Raw genomic sequence first — 18,342 nt, forward strand, 5'->3', positions numbered from 1 at the left:
CCCATGGTTATGGTAAACATCTTAAGATATCTTGCAATGGGATCGGATCATGCCTTGCTGATTGAAAACAAACTTTTTTTTTAATCGCTAGATCACACATACGTTCACACCAATATTCTCATACACAAAACACTATATTTGACCATTACCATCACAAACATATATTAATCCTTTCTTGTATAGGCACAAGGCCTGAAATTGTGGTGGGTGGGGTGCTAGTCGATTACATTGACCCCAGTGTTCAACTGGTACTTAATTTATCGTACCTGAAAAGATGAAAGGCAAAGTCGACTTCGGCGGTATTTGAACTCAGAACATACAGACGGAAAAAAATGCCAACTCACCACCTTACATATGTATATAATACTCACTGATACACATACGCTGTCACACATTGCGACCAGTGAGCCTCAATACATCGGTGTATCAAATGTTGAGCTTCCGTTTCATATATTTTTTGTTTGTTTTTTTAAGGCTTAGTCAGAGGAGTAGGAGCTATGCGCATTGTCGTTCGGGGCCGCCAGCCTTATGTGTTTAGCGCAGTCGAAAGAGCTTCTACGTAGTCACTAAACCTGCAATAAATACTATGTATGTACGTATGCATGTATATACGCATGCATGTGTGTGCGCGCGCGCGCGTTCTTCCCTAGAGTAAGATCTTAAATGACTTCTTGAGCCCTGAAAGGCGTTTCAAGAGCCATTCACATTTACTGCAGCAATGTTCCCATTTTCTTAGGCTTAGTCAGAGGCTTTGTCAGAGAAGTAGGAGCTGTGCGCATGGTCTGTCAATGCTTCCACCCTTGTGTGACTGGTGCAGTCGAAGAAGCTTCTACGTAGTTACTAGACTTGCAATAAATACCTATATGTATGATTGTTCAGTTTTATTTCAAAATACAGAAAGAGCCGGTTTCTAACCTAGATCCAAGGTTCCTTCATTGGAATTTCAACATCAATAACAAGATATTTTTGTTTGTATGTCTCTTCTATTATTTAATTATTATAAATCTTCCACTGAGGAGGGAGTCGGTTTCTATCAAAGATACAAGGCTCTATCATTGAGATGTAGTTAACACAGACAAATTCACATTTGGAACTTGAGAAAAGTCTTGCATATTTGTACTGTTCCATTCACAGATTGCTCTTATAATGTACGAATGGGTCGGTCGATTTCTCTTTCTGAAAATCCCAGTTAATCCAGATTATCCTTTAAGTATTTACTAACAAAACCTAGTGCTCCAATTATTATTGGTATGAATACGAATTCATAGTCTGGATATAGAAGCTGGAGGTTTCTAAGGAGTTGTCCATAGATATCCTCTTCTTCTTTGATTTTCAAAGAGATATTTATATTAATGCGGCTAAATCTCATTTCAGGATTGGCACCATTTTCTGTTCGTCTATAATGAATGTTCAAGTGCCGCTTCAATCCTCCACGTGACATTCAGTGTTTTTGTTTGCTTGTTTGTTTTTGGTTTTGTTTTGTTTTTGATTTTTTTAGACAGGCATTGCAATGAAGCTAGTCATGCGGAATGAGATTCCAGTTGCTCATGTATGCCCTACTCACACTAGCATGTTTGTACGATCTCATACCAGCGTGAGATATGTATACTTTTGTGCAAAAGAATATTTAAAGAAGGAATGAGGAAATCTTGCAAGGCTACTGATATTAATCTTATTTTTACGAATTTTTCTTTTCATTTGTGTTTAACTCTGTCGAGCTTAAAATCTTCAACACCGCTCCAAATTGTAGCTCTACACGCTTCCCTATCTGCTGCAGGTGATTCAAGACCTTTGTAACATAATTTGATTTTAAAATCTTTGTATCTTCGGTTTACTATTTTTTTATGTGTTAACATACATACATACACATATACACTCACACACACACATACACACACACATACATTCATACATACATAGTTACATACATACATACATACATACATACATACATACATACATAGTTACATACATACACACACATGCATACACAAACACATACATGCATGCATGCATACATACATACATACATACATACATACATACATACATACATACATACATACACAAGGAAGATTGTGTTCCGTTCAACCAGTTCAACCCAGATCTTAAAACCGGTGATCTTATTTTGTATGCTCATGATCGAAGTCACTAAAAATCTTTAAAACTCCTGAATAAAAGTGTTAGGCATTCCCACCCATATCCTAAATTCTGTTACCTAATATATATATATATATATATATATATCCCGACCGAAGATCTCTGCATTATGCTTTTTAATCCGCACAATCGCATGTAATATTCTGCTTTACACTTTTCAAAGTTATATGTTGTTGTGTCTGGGGAGAGTTATTCTCTTTTAGTGCCTTATTATTTAACACACTCACCGGTAAAGTTTCCACTCATTTACTTATTCAGGAAAAATAAATAAGTAAATGAGTGGAAACTTTACCGGTGAGTGTATTAAATAATAAGGCACTAAAAGAGAATGATTCTCCACAGATACAACAAAATATGATTCAACACGCGAACACACATAAAGAATCTTGCATACCAAATCCAAAAACAAAGTTATATGTGTTCATTGAAAATCCTAAATCTTAAACTAGTCTTCATATTCTGGATATGCAAATATATATGTGTTTATACATGTGTATATCACTCTACATAAATACTATGTACTTATATTTTTATGTACTTGGGTACTTGTGCACCTGGGTACACACCTATTATTGTATTTGTGTATGTATGGATTCATATGTGCTCGCATGCTTCTCTGATGCTAAACTCATTGTTCATTGTGCAATTATTCATGTTGCAAGTCCTATAGATCTACCTTTTCTGCCTTCCTAATTTTATACATAATTTTTATAATGGTAAGCCAATTTGAAAATAATTGTCAAATAATTTCCTAAGCCTCTTAATGTTTTGGGGTTTTTTTCCCCGTCTACATATTTTCTATGTAATTCATACCTATATGTCTATATCTTTAAAACTTATTAAAATTGCGTACTGCTTTATATACATATATTTAATTATTTTATGTAGTCGTTAATTTGCATACACACACACATATAGAAACATATATACATGTATGCATACATATGAATACATATTACATATACGGATTTATATTCTTTTATCCATTTCTTCCTTAATTGATATCAGTCACGCAGTCTATAATTTTCTGCACATCTATTGTTCATGTGCATATATGCAAATACATGTATATACATATGTGTATGGTTGTGGGGGGGTTGGATGTAATCGTATATAAGTGTATGTTTATAAGTATATATGCATGAGTATATATGTGTGTGTGCGCGCACGCATGTATATATGAAAATATTTATATGCCATGTTTATATGTCATGAATATATATTTTACATATTTTACAGTTCCACTTACAGATTGACTTTGTAATGTATGCAAGCCTGCATGCATGCATGTATGTATGTATGTATGTATGTATGTATGTATGTATGTTTGTATGTATGTATGTATGTGTGTATGTATGTATGTGTGTATGTATGTATGTATGTATGTATGTATGTATGTATGTATGTGTGTGTATGTGTGTGTGTATTTATGTATGTATGTATGTATGTATGTATGTATGTATGTATGTATGTATTTATGTATGTATGTATGTATTTATGTATGTGTATAAAGGTGAGAAATTGAGCATTATTTGGGATAGTAAATATGTAACTTTGAATTGTGTAATGTTACACATTACATATTGTTACGCAAAACATATTCACCCGTTTTTCTAATACACGTACGCACATATATACGTTCATACACAGTCACGCACACACAAAGACACACACATACACACACACACACATATTTATACATAACTGCCATCGTCCTACGAATTAAGATCACGCATACACCCTTCTACATCGTGTATTAGAAGTTGACTTTCTGCTAACTCCAGTGTTCTCAATCGTTTTGATTTCGCTTGCACACCGAAGATCAAATACTAAAATTAATGTGCGCACTCTACGTGAAAAAAATTTTATAAATCATACTTTAAAGTTAAAAATTTAGAAAAAGAAACTCTAAAAACAAAGTATTGCTCCATTATTTTTATTAATTTTTTCAATGTCGAAGCGTATGTACGATAAACATTGCTTTTTGGCTCTATGAGAAGTCACTCGTCTTTTGTTTTTTTCAATTTAATGTTGGTCAATGAAGAAAATCTTAATCTACATAAATATGATGTTAAAAATTTTATCAAAATATTATTTTTTTTTTGTTTTAGCTACTGCGGAATAATCTTCTCTGATGGTAAACCAAAACATTTTAATAGATAGTTCATCAGAATTGGTTTTCTGTTCACGTTCGCTGAATATAGCAGCCAATTACTCTTCTTGAAATATTTTCAGGTCAGCATCAACTGGAATTCTTATGAAGTGGTTTCGTATCCAATCGAATCCAATCTGGGCTTAATAATACTTTCTGACTTAAACACTAGGCCAGCAATTTTGTGAGAAAGGGATAAGTTGATGTCACCGACCTCTGTACTTAGAACGTAATGAGACGAAAGAAATACTGCAGGGCATTTTTCCGACGCTGTAACGATTCTGTTAGCTTGCCACCATTATTCTATGCATAATAATTCTCTCTACCACAGGCACAAGGTCTGCTACTTATTTTATCGACCTCGAAAATATGAAAAACAAAGTTGACCTCGGCGGAATATAAATTCGGAACGTAAAACCAGATGAAATGTCACTGTGGACTTTGTCCGACGCGCTAACGATTCTACCAGCTCATCGCCTCAATCTATGCTCATTAATGGAAAATAAAACTTCCCTTTTCTTTTCTAGGGTTGTCACATGCTCACCTTTGATAGGGGTCATTTCTTTTATATGTATTTTACTTACTACAGAAAAAATCTAAATTATCATTTCTGATTTCTCTTTCCCACATTACTATTTTTTCTGAAATGCTATTCGCTTATCTGAAGAGTTGAAGATATTTTCATTTTTATATTTGTCAAATATTCCAGAAGATACTCGAAAAAAGGTGATTCTTCAAAAAAAAATGCATGAAGTTATTCACACGGCTCAACACTTTCTACTTTGAGAACCATCTCATCGAAGTGAATGCACTTCGATGTACAAAAGTAACGTCAGTGCTAAGTGTTCATGTCAATAGAAATTTTCTGAAACAAACGAATTTTTAATGGGTTGCTTTTAATAAAATTAAGTATTTTGACAAATTGGTCTAAAACCCGTTTCTATTTAACCCCAATGTTTTTGCAATGAAGGCCTCGATGCAGAAAGCAGTAAGTTATAATAACATCCAGGTTTTGCTTCTTTTACATGTGTTGTTATCCCTTTCATACAGTCTGCCAAAAGGGGAGCTCCATCAGTATAAATGCCAAACCATGACTTCCGTGATATTTGCCATTTTTCAAAGTAGCTATTTAAAGAATAAAAAAAAAAGAATGTTTTCTCCTATTGAAGTGCCTGGCATTTTTTTGCCACAAAACACTGATGTACTGTTTGATCTTCAGTAAAAGGTAAACATGCCAATAGATGCGTTTTGTTGGTAATGTCTATTAACTCATCAATTTATAAAGCAAAATTTAAATGTTGAAGCTTATTACAACATGCATTTTCCTCGATGTCAGAAGATAGTTACGAACTGCGCTTACGAACTGTATCATTTGAGAGAGGAATATAAATTCTTTGTTGTTTCTGCCTCATCAAATGTAATAAAACGCCTGAGAGTTGGAATGAAAAGGAACAGCGATTAAACTACCTTGAGAGACAAAGTGGAAGAGTAAGTGGCAGATCTTGCAACGGAGAGATAAGGAGAAAGAGAGTAGATGATGAAAGCAATAGATAGATAGATAGATAGATAGATAGATAGATAGATAGATAGATACATACATACACACATATGTACGTACATACATACATACATACATACATACATACATACATACATAGTGAGAGGAATATAAGAAAAAGAAATTAGTGAAAGCAAAGAGGGGGTACAAAGAGGATAGTAAAAGATGGGGAAGGAGGGATGGATTGTGGAAAAGGAAAGTGAGAGATAAATGGCGGGAAGAGAGAAAGTAAGATGGAGTATGAGATTTGAAGAATGAAAAGGTAAACGTGTATGAGAGAGAGAGCGGGAGAGAGAGAATGTTGTAAGGATGAAAGCGAGTTATATATCAAAATAGGGAAAGGTAAGCAAGAGGGATGAGTAGCATAGTTTGTAATGCCACTGCGTTTCTAGTTATCTCATTCACCCAGTCTCTTTTTGAAGTGTATATTAGTAATTAAAATACAGGCCTAGCCAATTAAAAATCCCTGTTCCAGTGTCCAACGAATTAGTTCACTACACAAGCCTTGATATAAATGTCAGTTTCATTTTATCGAAATATTTATGCTAAATTTTAAAGTTTATTATGTGAGAATTGCACATATTTGTAAGTCTATATGATCTATATGTATGTGTGCGTGTACAGTAGAATGAAAGTATGAACAGGCAAACAGACTGTATCGGTTTAGATCATGTCGTTTATATAATGAAGCAAAATTGCTGAGTTGTTACAATATAGTAGATTGTAAGAAATAAGGAAGTAAAAAGGTGTGCAGATAGTCTCTTACAACTGTTTCAAGAATAGATGCGCATATGATACATTTCCAGACGAAGATAATCTATACATATAGTAGCGGTCTATTCCATCTTCGGAGAATACATACATATAAGGTTCATTTCGGAGAAATGTATCATATGCACATCTATCCTTGAAACAGCTGTAAGAGACTATCTGAACGCATTCTTACTTCCTAATTTCTTATGATCTACTCTGTTGTAACAACTCAGTAATTGTGTGTGTGTGTATGTGTGTGTGTGTGTGTGTGTGTGTGCGTGTGTGTGTGTGTGTGTGTGTGGATATAATCGATGAAGAAAACGGAAGAGGTATTCAGTACGAATTCAGCACGTCGTGCTGAATAAAGATTAGCACTAAATCCAACTTCTGTCTTCTTTATCCATTACAAACACTACAAACACTGCGGATTTCCTGAAGTAGATCCAGTGAAAATTATATCGTAACTGCGGTTGACCTCAAGAAGCCCAAAAGGTGAATGTGCTTTAATCAACATACTAATAGGCATATATTCAAAGTCCAAGTAGTTATATAAATATATATATAGAGAGAGAGGGGGACAGAGAGTGAGAGAGAGCGATGTGGAGGCGAAATGGCCCATTGGTTAGGTCAGCAGACTCGCGGTCGTAGGATCGCGGTTTCGATTCCCAGACCGGGCGTTGTGAGTGTTTGTTGAGCGAAAACACCTAAAGCTCCATGAGGCTCCGGCAGGGGGTGGTAGCGATCCCCGATGTACTCTTTCGCCACAACTTTCTCTCACTCTTTCTTCTGCTGACCTGCTCGCTTAGCCAGCGGGGTGGCGTCATTCGAAGGCTAAAACAATGCGAAGCGCATTGTGACCAGCGATGTCTAACAACATCTGATAGCCTGGTCGGTCACGGTGATATATATATATATATATATATATATATATATATACTTATATATATGTGTGTGTATAGCGAGAGAGAGGGGGTGGGGAGAGAGAGACAGATAGAGAATTGAAAGCAAATATTTTTATTACCAAAGTATATTTTGCATACCAGATTTGTGATAATACCGACTGTATCAATATCTACAGTTTAACCTAAATATGTAGTCACAGCGTATGTGTAAACTGTATCGAATACCAATGAGTTAATTTTTCCTCATCATAAAGTCTCCCATTGGCCATATTTTTGAAGTGGTGAATAAATTTCATTTCAATATTTCGCTACCAATGGCGGTGAATAATAGGAACGTTAGCACGCCGGACGAAATGCTTAGCGGTATTTCGGGGACGATAAATTAAGTACCAGTTGCGTACAGGAACGATCTAATCGACTGGCCCCTCCCCAAAGATTTCGGGCCTTGTGCCTAGAGTATAGTAAAAAAATTTCGCTACCATTAAGGCGGCAAACTGGCAGAATCGTTAGCACACCGCGCAAAATACTCAGCGGCATTTCGACCGTCCTTATATTCTGAGTTCAAATTCCGCAAAGGTCGACTTTGCTTTTCATCCTTTCGCGGTCGATGAAATAGTCACACACTGGAGTCGATGTAATCTACTTATCCCCTACCCCAAAACTTCAGGCCTGGTGCCTCTAGTAGAAAGGAACTTTAGCCACCATCTCTTTTATAGTTTAATATTAAATATAGTCAGGTGTTTCGTCTGTCTTTGTGTTCTGAGTTCAAATTCCGCCGAGGTCGACTTTGCCTCTCTTCGTTTCGGGGTCGATAAATTAAGTACCAGTTGCGCACTGGGGTCCATGTAACCGACTGGACTCCCCTTGTTCAAAAATTTCGGGCCTTGTGCCTAGAGTAGAAAAAATTCTACAAAAATCTTTAAAGGTGGCGAGATGGCAGAAACGTTAGCACGCCGGGCGAAATGCTTGGCGGTATTTTGTCTGCCGCTACGTTCTGAGTTCAAATTCCGCCAAGGTCGACTTTGCCTTTCATCCTTTCGGGGTCGATTAAATAAGTACCAGTTACGCACTGGGGTCGATATAATCGACTTAATCCGTTCGTCTGTCCTTGTTTGTCCTCTCTGTGTTTAGCCCCTTGTGGGTAGTAAAGAAATAGGTATTTCGTTTGTCTTTATGTTCTGAGTTCAAATCCTACCGAGGTCGATGAATTAAGTACCAGTCGCGTGCTGGAGTCGATCTAATTGGCTGGTCCAGCTTCCCAAAGATTTTGGGCCTTATGCCTAGAGTAGAAAAGAATATTAAATACAGTCATATAGTTTGCACGCCAACCAAAATGTTTACCGGCATTTCATCCGTCCTTTCGTTCTGAGTCGACTTTGATTTTAATCCCTTCGCGGTCGATAAAATAAGAACTATTTGGACACTGCTGTCGATGCAATTGACTTACCCCTTCCCTCAAAATTGCTAACCCTGTGTCAATATTTGAAACCAATATTAAATACAGTCATAGCTTTCCATTTATTTTCTATGTCGTTGAAATAATTACCATCCAAGTACTAGGATCAATTTGATATTTTTTTTTCCCTATCCACAAAATTCGAAGTTTTCTTTTTTTACCTGTGTATAAATTCAAGATTTCTACATTTAAGTGACATTGGAATTTACAATTTTTTTTCTTTTTGTCTCTTATTGTTATGAATGCAAGACTTGCTTTGTGGTCCTAATATGTTCCCCAAAGATGTAGTTCCTTTGTTGTTCGTTATATATTTTTCCCTGCTTGTTTTTTCCTTTTTTTAGTTGAATTTTTTTAGTTGAATTTCTTTTTTGTAGGGTGGATTTTGGTAATGCGTGTGCTACATATATTTTACTTGTTATAAATCTATTTCCAATATCGATTTTACAAAAACTGATTCTCTGATTCAAATCTATGTAATATTAGTTTGTTTTACACGTATCTACGTTCTTTTGTGAATATTGATGTGTAGGGTATACATGTGTGCGTTTTTGTGTTTCGATCTCTCTCTCTCTCTCTCTCTCCCTCACCCACTCACTCATTCACCCTCTTACACACACGCACACATTCTTGCTCTCTCATTCTCTATTTCTCTCTCTCTCATTATATATATATATATATATATATATTATATATATATATATATACATACATATATATATATATATATATACATATATATATATATATATATATATATATATATATATATATTTATATTTATATATATAAAGACATACATAAATAAATACATATATATATATACATATGTACACTCACATTCACCCACACACATATATGTATATATATATATATATATATATATATATATATATATGTACACTCACATCTCCCACACAAATATGTATGTGTATATCTATATATCTATCTATCTATCTATATATATATATATATGTATGTATGTATGTATGTATGTATATATATATATAAACATGCATATATATAAATATAATTATATATACATATATTCACAGACATACGAATGTGTATGTATATATATATATATATATATATATATATATATTATCATATGCACACTCTTACACACATATTCTATACATACATACAAGCATGAACACCCACATGTACCTGATTAATAATAATTCTGTTATAACAGCTATTCCTATAAGTACAGCTCGTTCTTTATTGATATACTTATTTACTTATTGAAATGTTTATTTATTATTACTTTCGAGTGTTAAGCAATAATAATAATGACATTGATCTCTGCAAGATGAAAGTTAGCGAAAGGCGTTCAAATATAACATTAAAAAAAATCAAACACTTCAAGTATTTCGCTGTAATTCTCGTACCGGATACAAAATGCATTAATAATCAACTAGTTTTATTTCATAAGCACCAATTCAAATTGAAATTGATTGAATAAACGAGTAAGAAAAGAAGAAAGCGAAGTAATTCAACAGCCATTTTTGTTGTAGATTTTTAGCATTTGAAAATCTCGTCCGGTTTTTATTTATTGCGTGGATTTGCGCCGGATATTGAAGTGGAAAGATCTGGAAAATATATATGAAACAATATTAAAATATATCAATATATAAATATATGAACATACTATAATGTAATAATCAGTTATAAACGCGTGTCTATGTGTCATTGCGTGATTAATATACTCATTCTAATGAATGGAGAAGAAAACAGATATGTGAATGGCTTGAGCAAGGAAACAGATAGATATTTACTGTAGTTGTTGTTACTGTTTTTGTTCTTGTTGTTTAACCCCAGGTCAGCCTGAATTGAGCTGACTGGCAATCAAGTGCGTTCCAAGCGTACCCACCGTTCCTTCTGTTATTTTTCAGACAGCGCATCCATGACTGAATCATCTTATGTGTTCTTTATTTTTTTCCTAAGACAAGTGTTATCTGAGGGAAATATGGCTGTTGTTTCTAGGAGATCGAGCGACCACTCACAGGTCCTCTCCTGCCTTAGCATATACAATGCAATGATATGTAGCATAGAGATAAGGATAGACGGAGAGAGAGAGAAAGAAAGAAACAATGAAACAAGGAAAGGCTAGGAGGAGATAAGCAGAATGATAAAATCAGACAGACAGACAGATAATTAGGTAGGTGTTTAGACAGATAGCTAGATATATACTTTTACACACTCACACATACATACATACATACATACATACATACATACATTCTTATATTCACACATATACGCATACATACGTAGATAGATGATAGATAGATAGATAGATAGATAGATAGATAGATAGATAGATAGATAGATAGATAGATAGATAGATAGATAGATAGATAGATAATTAAATCTTGTCTTTTTGTTAAAATTTTCAGTCTTTTTTTAACAAGATGTTGCGCAGATATGCGAAGCAAACGAACGTGGGATGAGATTATAAAAAAAATATCAATGATGGCTTATTATTCGTTTATCCATCACTAAAAGAGAAATAGAGCAAAAGGCAAAATTCAGTTGAATAAAATACGGTCTTAACAAAATATGAGAAAACTTGTTAGACAGTAGACTGAATAACTAGATATTATATATTACCAAATGAGAGATAAAAACATGAAAACTAAAACATAAGAAAAGATTAAACAAATCATATAAAAGCATTTCTTTTATTTTTTCTTATTGGAAATCGGAAATTACATAATTGATAAATTTAAAATGATAAATTATCTAATTATTTTACACTTGATATTATTGGGTTTTTTTATTGAGTGTATGTGTGTGTGTTACTATCTAAGCATCATCTCTTATTCTCTCTATCGCTACCATTCTTGCTACGTTTCATCTGTCATTCTTTTTTTTTTTCTTTTTGTTCTCGCCTCCTCTCTATTTCCAGTCTGTTTCAGTCTTCCTTTTTTCTTTTCTTTCGTTCTTTCTTTCTTTTTTTTTCCTTTATAATATTTACTGTCTGTCTGTATTTTTCATTATATATTTTTTATCTATATCTATTTATCACTCCTTTACCTCATTCCCTATTTCTCTCTCTCTCTCTCCATATATATATATATATATATATATATATATATATATATATATATATATATATACATATATATATATACATATGTATATCATATATATATAATATATACATATACATATGTATATATTATATATATATATATACATGATATATATGTATATGTATATATATATATATATATACATATTCGTACACATATGTACGTGTACATACGTATACATGCATACATACATATGTGTGTATGTGTGTGTATGTATGTATATATGTTCAAATGTACATATATATATATGTATGTATTCCTCTTTCTCCCTGTTTTCTTTCTCCTTCACACAATATACACATGTAAACCAGACATTAACAGACATAAAAGATGACATACACGCACGCACGCACACATACACACACACATACACACACATGCATACACACGCACATAGATGTGTGTATACATGTGTGTGTGCGTATACGTGCGTATGTGTACGTGTGTGTGTGTGTGTGTTTTCTGTTTATACATCTCCATGGGATACAGTGTCAGGAACTGAAGATGAATAAGTATACGCACAGACAATCGTACGCAGACGAGATAAGCCACGCACGAACATGCTGGAAGACGTACTGATACATAAGCGAGTTCTTATATTTTACAGTTATATGTTTACTCCTTTACACACATACACATGCATAAACACACAGACACTTATAGACACACATATTCACAAATACAAAAGTTTTTAATATAATGCACACACATGTACACACCGTATATTCGTATATATACTACATACAATATTTATACATATATATATATACACACACAGATATTATACCATATATATAGTGTTTATTATAATATATAGATATTTCAGTCATTTGCCGAACCACTAAGTTACGGGGACGTAAACACACCAACATCGGTTGTCAAGCGATGGCGGGGTGGGGGGTCAACACAAACACACATAAATATATACATATATAAATACGACAGGCTTCTTTCAGTTTCCGTCTACCAAATCCACTCAAAAATCTTTGGCAAGTCCGTGTCTATAGTAGAAACACAGGCCCAATGTGCCACACAGTGGGACTGAACCCGCAACTATGTGGTTGGGAAGCAAGGCTCTTCCTACACAGCTAGGCCCGTGCTTGCCTCTCTCTCTCTCTCTCCATATATATATATATATATTATATATATATATATATATAATATATATATATATATATATGTATTATAAGTATTATAATATATATGTATATATATTATATGTATATAATATATATATATTATATATATATATATATATTATATATATATATAATATATATATATATATATTATATAATATATATATATATATATTATATTATTATAATATATATATGTATTATACTATATATTCGTATATATGATACGTGTGTGTGTGTGTTCTGTATGGCCGTGTCTGTGTAGATATGCATACACAGGAACACAAACGAATTATGTATACATAGAAACATACACAATTATACAGACTTATAGTCATATGTGTAGGCATATGGATGTAGCACATTGGAGTATCACTACACACACACACACACACGCACGCACACACGCAAACACGCACACACAAGCATACACAAACACAAACCCACCCAAACAAACTCACACCACCCAATTCCTTAATATCAATACGTATCTCTAACATCTTGCACAGAAAATTCAGTTAATTGATACAGTTAGCGCCTCTTTTTCAAATTATCGTTTTAAATTGGCAAAAAAAAAATCCATTTTATTTTCGGGGCGGGGGGGGTACTTTTTTGTTAATAGATTTTTGTTGTGTTTTTTGTTTGGTTAATTTTTTTTTGTTTAGCATTTATTTATTTAGTTAGTTATTGTAAGCGATGATTACTGTTAAGTATATGGCTGAAGTAAATTTTAACGGAGTACAATAAATTAGGAACTCGAAACTAACCAAATAGAAGAAAATATTTTGATGGATAGAAAACAGCAGAAATTAAAGCGAAAACTGAAGAGTAAAATTTGTGGAACCAATTCCTCACCAAAACCCGACAGAGATGAAGTGAACAAGAGGGAAAGCCAAAACGGGGTCCAATGTTTTGTCATGGAAAACTATTCAAATAAAACAATGTAAACAGAGGCTAACATCATTTTGCGGCTGCCCCATCGGTTCCAAATCCGAATATATCCATAAAACCGATGTGGAAATGGTTGAGAAATGTTCCAGACATGCACCGAACACGGCACAGGCTAGTGGTTTGGCCACAACGTGATACGGTCAAAATCATTTAAGACATGCTTGATAAGAATTTAAAGGTCAGAACATTTCTGTACACATTCTTCCAAATACGTGCCCGCACACACACACACACAACTCATATAACCACACAATAAAATCATTCGCGTAGTAACATATACTCTAAGGTAATGCCACCAGACAGTATAACACAACCTAGCAAATACTGAATACGATTACCCAATAAATACTATAGCACATACTATTACATAATCGACACCCCCCGATAATATAAAACCAACCAACAGCCAACACTAAAGCACATAATACAATTTACACACCACAACTCTACGCAAACACCACCCAATAAAATGACACAACTCACATTGCGCATACTCTACGCAAAAATTAAGTTCAACAACAAAGCCTCAGCATAACCCACACAAACATCATCCAGTAATATAACATTGCTCACACAACACATAATCAACCAAATAGTTGTTTCAACTGTATCACTACGCAATAATTGTTTCTAACATGGACGCAAGGCCTGGATTTGGCGTGAGAAGGACCTCAATACTTTACTGATGCTTCGTTTTTATCGACCCAAGATGGATGAAAGGCGAGATCTGAACACAGACCTTAAAAAGTGGAATGCTGCAAAGAAAGTATTTTTATCCCGAAGCTCCTAAGATTCTGTAAATCTGCCACCTAAATAATATAACACAAACTAAACACAATCAATAACTCGCACCGTTCATATTCTACATAATCACCACACGATACTATTATGCAACTCATATGACATACACAAAACACGATTATTGCCCAACAAAATGATGCAATTCACGTAAAACGTTTATACAACAAACAGACGATACACTGAAGCAACATCAGAAGCACGACACAGGCCCAAGAACAAAGCAAAACAAATGTATTATGCAAACATCATATTACACTCCCAAAAAGCAATATTGCAAATATTTCATGAACATTGAGTTGCAGCTAGTGATGCAGTAGAATATCACACGAAACTGTTAAAACACTATAACTAGAATATATTAATTAGTTCATACGACCGACACCTTTTCCTTGAAATTTCCTTCTTATGATATGGCACACAAATCTACATTTACTGTATAACCGCAACTAAGTTTTATTATATTACAATAAAACTAGAAACAATTAATATGTAAGTGACAGGTATCTGACAGAATCTAATCCAATAATCAAGAATTCGGATAACAGCGGAAATAAAACAAGCGAAGCAGTCATTTTGATTATCCAAAATAAAATAGATTTCTTGAAATTTGTTTGCTGAGTTTGTTTGTGGAGTTGGTGTCTGTGTGCGTTTGATGAATTCACAGTTAAATGGTTGACAAATAACCCAAACGTTAGCGAAAAAATTGTGCAATCGTAATACAACTTTTACACATGTCTAGAGTTACTCGAACGAATTTTTTCTGAATAAGAGAATGTACATGTTTGAGAGAGATAATTCTTTCAAAAAGTAGTTTATATTTAAAACGTTAATTAAATATTATAATCTAGCTCTAAAAAAATATATAGATTAATACTTTAACTTCAATATTGTGCTACACTAATGCAGATTAGACTACCCTAACGGAAAGGAAAACTGGGAAATATCCAAAATGTTATATCTTTAATGAAAATTATCTGAAGAATTTAATTAGGTTTAGCATAATTTTTACGACGTAAATACACTAGTAATTCATCAATAATCAATTAAAATATTACTCAGATGAGGAAGTCAACTAATATATCCAATAATTTTATTAATCAGGTCGATAAATGTAAATGCAGACAAGTAAACAGTCATCGTGTAATCATTAGGAATATTAAAACATCAAATAAATCAAAATAATTATCAAAGTTATCAAATAATCGATTAATGTGTAAACCATCAAACAAATTATGTTGGATCACCAAGCCTGAAAAATTTTTAAACATGATTTTAAGGCTTCAAGCTTTCTTATAAATTGTCAAGCATCAAAATCTTGGACAAACAATTCTTAAGATTCAAATAGTACTGAACCCTTCAAATAAATAAATAAAAATTTGACTTTGTAATCTAATCAATCAAACAATTAATCAAATCATAACGTAAACAGAAAACAATCATTCAATTGTTACAACTAGCTAACAAGTTTTAAACAATCAAACAATTACCCAAAAAAATCTATCACTTAATTAACTGCCACGCCATTATGCACGCAATCAGTTACTCAGACACTTATATACTCAGACCATATATTTAACAGCCATTAAACAACCAGTTAATCAAACTGTTATTAAAATTTACATCAAACCCATAATGCAGTCACTTAACTAAACTCAGTATCAGTCATGAATCTATCAAACAACTAATCGAAGTGTTATCAATTAGTTGTATGATAATGTCAGTTATATAATTATCGTACCTGGGAGTTCTTTGCTCCGAAACGGTCTTAGTTTTTAAAACTTCATTTGTTTTCGTTCCAGGCACCTCTAAAGTGAGGCTAATGTTCCATATAGGCTAATCTTTTTGCTCCAAATAAGTGCCTCTACATTTGTTTTATGGAACATACTGAAGTTACTTAAGAGGACGTTATGAGTGAAATTATCCCTTAAAAGGACGAGGAATCTATTATGATTAATTTGTAATCTCTTGTGTTAATATCATACAATACTCTGTAAACAACTATTTTGAGTAATGCTATATAACAATGGATGGCTTATTACGAATGAGTATAAAGATAGGTTGTCCGATCGATTAAATTGTTTGAGAATCACTATTGTAAGTTGTACGCGATTGCAAGAGTATATATATTATGAAATCAAAAGAGAAGAATTAAACATTTTTCTTTGAAATATATCCCTAGGTCTACAAGCTCATGTGAAAAAGTATAGATATATACCTGGGTCTACAAGCTCATGTGAAAAAGTATAGATATATACCTGGCTCTCCAAAATCATGGGAAAAAGTATAGATATATATCTGGGTCTACAAGCTCATGTGAAAAAGTATAGATATATACCTGGGTCTACAAGCTCATGTAAAAAAGTATAGATATAAGCCTTGATAAAAGTAATGCACAGAAAGATACTCATACCGCAAAATATTCTAACATCGCGAAAAATAATATAGAGTCCTAAAAGACTATTGATAGCCTGTGCTAGCAGAAGGAATGACCGCTTCTAAAATTTGTAAACTATGATAAATTCATATTATGTTTTGAGTTAGGTTTTTCTTTGAAGAAATTAGTTGCTAGTTGGAAGGCTGTAAACAAAGTTGAAGTATGTAAGGAAGAATTAGAGATTGCGGGTCAACGACTTAAGTGATGAAGATTTGTGGCGAAGAATGTGAACTTGAAGAGTTGACTTATTGCTTATACAGGTATTTGCACACGGAAGTTGGCAATGAGTTAAAATATTAAGAGACGCAATGTAATTAACATGAATAGAGGATATAACCACTGGCATACAACTATATTAAAATAGCCGCACTTATCGAATACAGCTATTCATATACATCTATATCACTACCCATATCAGTAAAGCATGAACACAATAAGTATTATTGGTTAGATAATAAGGAAGAAGTGGGAATATCAGGGATAACATGGTAATTTGTTTTTGCAATAGTTTAGCTCCAGGTCAGCTGTGATCGAGAAAACCAATAATGAAAGACGCTCTAGCTCTGAACTTCTTGTTTTATTTATACATGGTGAGTTTTTTTCATACGTAGAATCACATTATCAAATGTGTTCTTTTACAGTGAGAGATTTGGTGTGGTTGAATATCATTAAAAGAAACAACACGGAAACTTATGTGCGTACACGCACACCAGCTGGAATATAAGAGTAAACATCTAAAAAAAAAAAGAGGCTTAAACGTAGAAGGAAAGAGGAGAGGAAATTATGAGAAAAAGCCTTCGGAGTTGTCAGTAAGATAAGTACTAAGAGGGAAGATTACATTCCTCTCTCTTTGCATTTGTGGATGCGAGAGTATCAAAGTTATAAGGCAACAACTTAACCTGGGAGCTGATCTGTAGTAATGCTATACTATTTGAAAT

Source organism: Octopus sinensis, linkage group LG2, assembly GCF_006345805.1.
Source record: "Octopus sinensis linkage group LG2, ASM634580v1, whole genome shotgun sequence".
Classification (NCBI taxonomy): domain Eukaryota; kingdom Metazoa; phylum Mollusca; class Cephalopoda; order Octopoda; family Octopodidae; genus Octopus; species Octopus sinensis.